This window comes from Corylus avellana, chromosome 2 (genome assembly GCF_965113065.1).
Source record: "Corylus avellana chromosome 2, dhCorAvel1.hap1.2, whole genome shotgun sequence".
Taxonomy (NCBI): domain Eukaryota; kingdom Viridiplantae; phylum Streptophyta; class Magnoliopsida; order Fagales; family Betulaceae; genus Corylus; species Corylus avellana.
In genome coordinates this window covers 43,009,432-43,016,530 of record NC_142491.1, presented here as the reverse complement: position 1 = coordinate 43,016,530, position 7,099 = coordinate 43,009,432, and the positions used below count along the sequence as shown (strand labels likewise).

Here is a 7,099-nt window from a genome sequence, read left to right as displayed (position 1 = left end):
CGACCCTTGTTTGACGGTCGGAGACCCATGATTGAGGGTTGGCGACCCTTGTTTGACGGTCGGAGACCCATGATTGAGGGTTGGCGACCCTTGATAGAGGGTTTGAGACCTTCGCCGTTAATAGAGGGTTGGAGAACCATGATAGAAGGTCGGCTACCCTTGCTGGAGGGTTGAACAACCTTGCTTGAGGGTTGGAGACCCGTGTCTGCTTGGTTGGCGACCCATCTATAAAAATTGAACTTCCCTCTTTTTTTTTTCTCTCTTAAAAAATCCGCTCCGTTTTCCGTCTACGGATAACTCTATTTCTCGGGATTTCCCCGGGTCATGCCGGACCTCGCACCAAGGTCGCCGGACCTCGCTCCCTAAGGGACGCCCGAATGCGTACTATGATCGCCAATCCTCGACTTAGTTTCGCCAAACCTCGCTTAAACCCTATGCCATTTCTTCTATTTATCCTTTACAAAAAAAAGTAATTATTCACAAGTAAATTCTAGCTCTTCTTGCAAAATAAATGATGAAAACATTGGCGGTTTGCCGCATGAATTTTAGAAGAAAGAAGTCGTGTGGCTTGCTTGTGATTGATTCCGATGACTGTCCCAATTGGAGGTCGGAGACCCTTGATTTTGGTTTGTGACCCTTGTTGGACGGTCGGAGACCCATGATTGAGGGTTGGCGACCCTTGATAGAGGGTTTGAGACCTTCGCCGTTATTAGTGGGTTGGAGAACCAGGATAGAAGGTCGGCTACCCTTGCTGGAGGGTTCAACAACCTTGCTTGAGGGTTGGAGACCCGTGTCTGCTTGGTTGGCGACCCATCTATAAAAATTGATCTTCCCTCTTTTTTTTTTTTTTTTTTTTGTTTCTTTTTGTTTTTTTCTCTCTTAAAAAATCCGCTCCGTTTTCCATCTACGGATTACTCTATTTCTCGAGATTTGCCCCGGGTCAGGCAGGACCTCGCACCAAGGTTGCCGTACCTCGCTCCCTCAGGGTCGCCCGAGTGCGTTCTATGATCGCCAACCCTCGACTTAGTTTCGCCAAACCTCGCTTAAACCCTATGCCATTTCTTCTATTTATCCTTTACAAAAAAAGTAAATATTCACAAGAGAAATTTGCTCCCTATATTACAGGCCATAAGAGCTGAACTTTAGATTCCTTATGTTGGAAATGATATAAAATAATTATAATTCTAATATTAACAATAAAATAAATAAAATCACGCAATAAAAGTTTATTCGTGCACACAACAACCTAATGAAGACTCGAGGTTGATTCAAGTAATGGACCACCACATATAAAAAGCAATATAGGAAATACACCGTTGCAATGGATTCAAAAGTCAAATCATATACCTTGCAAATTAGTTCCCTGAAATTCGCCATGGTGCTTATCAGCACTATTGAGCGTCACTTAGTAGGTTGCACCAAAGAACACCCGAATAAATAATTCCAAATCTAGATTCCATAAAGATGTGAAAAGAAACTCTAAGTATAAATAATTCTCATTAATAAAATCAATAATCAATAAAAACATGAAAAGTTAGATGCATGTAAATGTTAAAAAAAAAAAAACCTTATACTACCAACATTATGTTACTTTGCAACCATACGTTTTGGCTATATAACCATTCAAGACCAATTCAACAATACTTAGCTCATCTATGAAGGCAAGTTTAATAACAACATTTCACAAGGAAGATAACACACTTAGTTTCACAGAAGAATTTTTTATTTTTTATTTTTTTATTTTTATTTATTTTTATTTATTTTTATCATTTGAGTGTTTTAGGGGGGCTTGGAGATGGCAAAATTTGAGGGCTTGTACAATTCCTCCATTGTTTTGGCTACATTATAGCCAGGCTATATGTCTCGTACGTGCATATAGAGTTTTTTTTTTTTTTTTTTTTTTTTTTTTTTTTAACTACTTTGATTGACTGAATATAGAGTTTTTTTTTTTAAAAAAAAAAAAAAAAAATTGCTTACTATAAAACCAACTAAAATAACCTTTTAATCCACTTTTCTAATACCCCGTATGACGTATCCTTTGCTTGCCAAAAAAAACAGAGGTTTCGAAAGTGAATGAATAGCTGAATGCATCGTCTTCATCTTTTCCAACTTTTGGGAAAAAAGGGACTTTTTTCACCACAATTACACCATAATTAGACTATGTTGATATGGCATGGGTTTTGGTAGTAGCTATTGAAAAAAAAATGTCAAGTCAACGTGGTATGATTTTTATGTGAAATATGAAAATTATCTTCATCTTCGTCTTCTGCCTGTGCTCAACAACTCTAGCTCTTCTTGCAAAATAAATGATGAAAACATTAGTGGTTTGCCGCATGAATTTTGGAACAAGGAAGTCGTGTGACTTGCTTGTGATTGATTCTGAATCTCTGATGACTGTCCCAATTGGAGGTCGGAGACCCTTGATTGAGGGTTTTGGACCCTTGTTGGACGGTCGGAGACACATGATTGAGGGTTGGCGACCTGTGATAGAGGGTTTGAGACCTTTGCCGTTAATAGAGGGTTGGAGAACCATGATAGAAGGTCGGCTACCCTTGCTGGAGGGTTGAAGAATCTTGCTTGAGGGTTGGAGACCCTTGTCTGCGCCCGGGTCTATTTCTTGCGATTTGGGCCGGGTCACTCCGGACCTCGCATAAGGTTGCTGGTCCTCGCTCCCTAAGGGTCGCCAGAATGCGCATCATGATCGCCAACCCTCGACTTAGGTTCGCCAAACCTCGCTTAAACCCTATGCCATTTCTTCTATTTATCCTCTACAAAAAAAAGTAAATATTCACAAGAGAAATTTGCTCCCTATATTACAGGCCATAAGAGCTGAACTTTAGATTCCTTATGTTGGAAATGATATAAAATAATTATAATTCTAATATTAATAATAAAATAAATAAAATCACGCAATAAAAGTTTATTCGTGCACGCAAGAACCTCATGAAGAACTTCAGAATATTATATATATATATATAGAAATTGGTTTAAGACCCAACGGTAATAAAAGAAAAATTAAATTAAATTAAATTAAGTAATAATAAATCTAATAAAAGATTGTTACAATCTCCCATATGTTACAAGCAATAGAATAGGAGAAGATTGAAAGCATACAATCCCCATATGTTACAAACAAAAGAATAGGAGAAGAAGATTGACAGCACGCATGGACAAAGATCTCAAGATTTGCTTTGTAAAGGAGTGACTTACTTGGGGCGACGGAAAACATCCACTGCATTGGTGATGGCATTCTCATCTGTTGTAAATTTTCTGCAGAATGACTCGAGGTTGATTCAAGTACTGGACCACCACATATAAAAAGATATATATGAAATGCACCGTTGCAATGGATTCAAAAGTCAAATCACATACCTTGCAAATTAGTTACCTGAAATTCGCCAGCCACCAGTAAATTCTCCTTAACAGCCATGGTGGGCACTCTTGAGCGTCACTTAGTAGGCTGCACCACCCGAATAAATAATTCCAAATCTAGATTCTATAAAGATCTCAAAAGATAGATACTCTTTGGGTTTAGAAGAAAAAACTCAAGTATAAATAATTCTCATTAATAAAATCAATAATCAATAAAACATGAAAAGTTAGATGAATGTAAATGTTAAAAAAAAAAAAAAAAAAAAAAAGAACCAAACAACAGACCTAGCTAGATTTATTTAATTGGAAGTCCCCATATATGCCTAAAGATTTTAAATTTGGACTTGTTTTATGTTAAAAAAAAAAACAACAACAACAACAAACCCAACTAAATTAATTTAATTGGGTTCCCAAGGGCTAGTTCAATCCGTTAGAAACTAAGCCTCTTCTTGCATTTAAATTTGGACTAATTTTGATTTGTTTAGGTTTTGCAAATTTACATTATATAAATGTTAAAAAAACTAACTAACCTAGCTATATTTTTTTAATTTAGGGTCTCCTACTACCAAGTGCATTTAAATTTGGACAAGTGTTAATTTAGTTTAGGTTTTGCAAATTTAGACTATGTAAGTGTTAGAAAATTTTAAAAAACTTATATAAAAAAAAGAAAAAGGAAAAACAAGTAACCTAGCTATATTTTATTAATTTAAGGTCCCCTAGCTACCAAATGCATTGAAATTTGGACTAATCTTAATTTAATTTAGGTTTTACAAATTTAGATTACATATATGTGTTATGTAATTAATTTATTTGTTTGAAATAGGTGATTTTTATTTGTGAATTTGTTTGTATATATGCATGGTTAGGGCTGTTAAGTGAGCGAAGAGTCTCGTGAGCAAGCTCGGGCTCGGCTCGTATAAGCTCGGCTCGTGCTCGACTCAAATATTAAATGAAACACTTCATGAACACAAATCCTAGCTCGAATATTAAACGAAGCAAGTTCGGCTCGACTCAGCTAAGCTCGTGAGCTTGGCTTATATAAGGCTCGCCTCGCTTATTAGGCTCGGCTCGTATATTTTTTATTAAGTAACAAATAACAATATATAATCAACATTACTCATTTACTCAATAATAACAAATATATTATATACCTTTGTTTTTTTTTTTTTTTTTGTTATTTATGCATATGTGTGTGTGTATATATATATATATATATATATATGTAAAATAAGAAATATATGATATTATCATTAATCATTTTATCATATGATATAATCATATAGTACAACCATACAAGTTATTGTGTCATTTAATACAAATATTATAATTAGATAGTTTATACTTTGGAAATTAGAATTGTATATATCACATAATCATTAATCATTATATAATCATAGGTATATCTGCATGAGTTATTGTGTTATTTAATCAATACATTATAATTATATACTTTATTCTTATAAAACATATATGATGTATCACATGATCATAGATCTAAGATAATATTAATATTAATTGTGAGATAATATGATCATAAAATTTAAGTATGAGTGTACGACCATTAGATCATATGAATTTATTACTTAGAGTTTGAGTATTACTATTAGATTAAATGATTAATAATTAAGTAACTACTGTGTTTGTTATAATTTATACATTATAAATTTATAATCACAATTTACGGTAAGTAAAAACTTAACAATTTGAATTTAAATCATATATCATGAATCGTGATAATGAGAACATATAATACAAGTATATAAGTTATAACAATTAACATTGACCAATTACCCATATAAATTAGATAATGATACAATCATATAACCATATAAGTATATAAATGTTTACATATAAGATACAATATATATTAATATTGACATTATATACTTGACCCATGTTAAGCATTAACATTTTAACATATTAACTAAATACTATATGTAATATGATAATAGTGATTAGTGTGTGTGAGTGTGTGACATAAAGCGTTTTACGTTGTGATTTAAAAAATACTTAATCTAAAATAAGAAGAAAAAAAAATACGAGATTGAAAAAAACACAATTTTTAAAATTGTAATTATTAAAATTGAAATAACAAACTGACCTTAAATAATACTACATAACACAATTTTTATTCCTAATTCCTAAATTTTGAATTTTGAAATTTTTATTGAATTTAATAATTTAATTGAATTTGAATTTGATCTATGGTATATAAGTGTAATCGTAGCCGTCCAAAATGGTTTGTTGATCTAATAGCCGTTGGATGATATTAATGGATGACAGCTATCAAGCATTTACTAAGAAGAATGTGTATGGTGTAACAGAGACACCGTAAGCTTGCCTTGTTTGATCTAATCTGACAAGTAATATTAAATGTTGAAAACGTATATATAGTCAATGGATCATATTAAACAAACACACCAGATCTAAGTAGAGACAGCCATATGGGATAAGCTTTTGGTAAAATGAATCCAACCGTTAATATTTAAAATTTAATTATTTTTCCAAATCCAACGGTTGCAAATTAGAGAACCCAAATTTAACCTAAATCTATCATCTCTGATCTCTATTCTCTCCATTCTCTCGACTCTCCTCTCACTGTCTCCACCATCCTCCTCGCCTCCTATCTCTGTTGCCGCTCGGCCCGCTCCTACCACTCCCCTAGTGCCCCCAACAGCAACCACCACCACCACCGTAGCAACCACACACCTTGACGCCTGGTTGAAGCTGAACAGCTCGTGCCCGGTTTTTAGGAACTTGCCGCTGCCAACCCCGCTGTCCATGCCTCTCTCGGAGGTCGTTTCACTCTCGCAGACTCGCAGTACGCCGCGGATCGGAGGCGGAGGAGGTGATAAGATTTGTGGGTTTTTCTTTTCTTTTTGGGTTATTTTTTTCTCCGTTTCTTCTTGGGTGGTGGGTGGTTTGGGGTTTTGCTACACGGGTGGTTTTTTTAAAATAAAAACCACAATGGAAGTTCAGGTTTAATTTTTTATCATTAAAAGGAGCATGATAATGGTATGATTTTAAGAATGTTTTTGATAATCCAAGGAGAATGAAAGTACCTCCCAAAGGAATAATTATTTGTAAAAAATGGACGACATCCTGGGCCCTGGCTAGTTTTAGATGAACAATGATTTTTCTTTTTTGGATGACTAGATGAATGGCTTTTCTGCTTGCCAACTTTCTGGTATTCTTAGTTGTAATCTTGGTAATATCAGCTCTTGTCGTGAAATATGAAGACCTTGTTGTTTATTGATGGTTTAGGTTGTGATTGCTGAACAAAGATAAGGGCTTGGACTTGAACAAAGATGTCCATATTCAAAATTGGCACAATTCATGAAGTTTTGTTGTATTACAGCTGCATAAGCTGTGTTAATTCAGCAGTTTTGAGTTTTATTTGCAGTTTCCCTTCTTTATTGTCATCCAATTCTAATAACTATGGTCTTAGTTTCAGATCTGTACCAACTGATAAGGGTTTATTGTGACGTTTCTGCAGTCAATTACTTATCAAAAATCTGCAGTCAATTAGCTTTTTCTTCAGATCTATACCAATTGGATGATTTTTGTAATCTAATACACTTAAATTACAAAATCAAAAAAAAAAAAAAAAAGGTCGAGCTCGAGCTCGAGCTCTAACAGGGTTCCAACCCTGTCGAGCCGAGCTCGAGCAGCAACGTTGGGCTCGACTCGAGCTCGAGCCTGACCCAAAAATAAACGAGCCGAGCCT

The 7,099-nt window shown here is 34.5% G+C and overlaps 1 long non-coding RNA gene across 1 annotated transcript; it reads left to right on the top strand.

The window, feature by feature from the left end:
* The first annotated feature begins 6,161 nt into the window (after nt 1-6,161).
* LOC148587762 (uncharacterized) lies at nt 6,162-6,768 on the top strand. The gene is made up of 2 exons (XR_015911605.1): nt 6,162-6,232; nt 6,637-6,768. It is a non-coding gene; the product is annotated as an uncharacterized LOC148587762 (long non-coding RNA).
* Nucleotides 6,769-7,099: the final 331 nt, after the last annotated feature.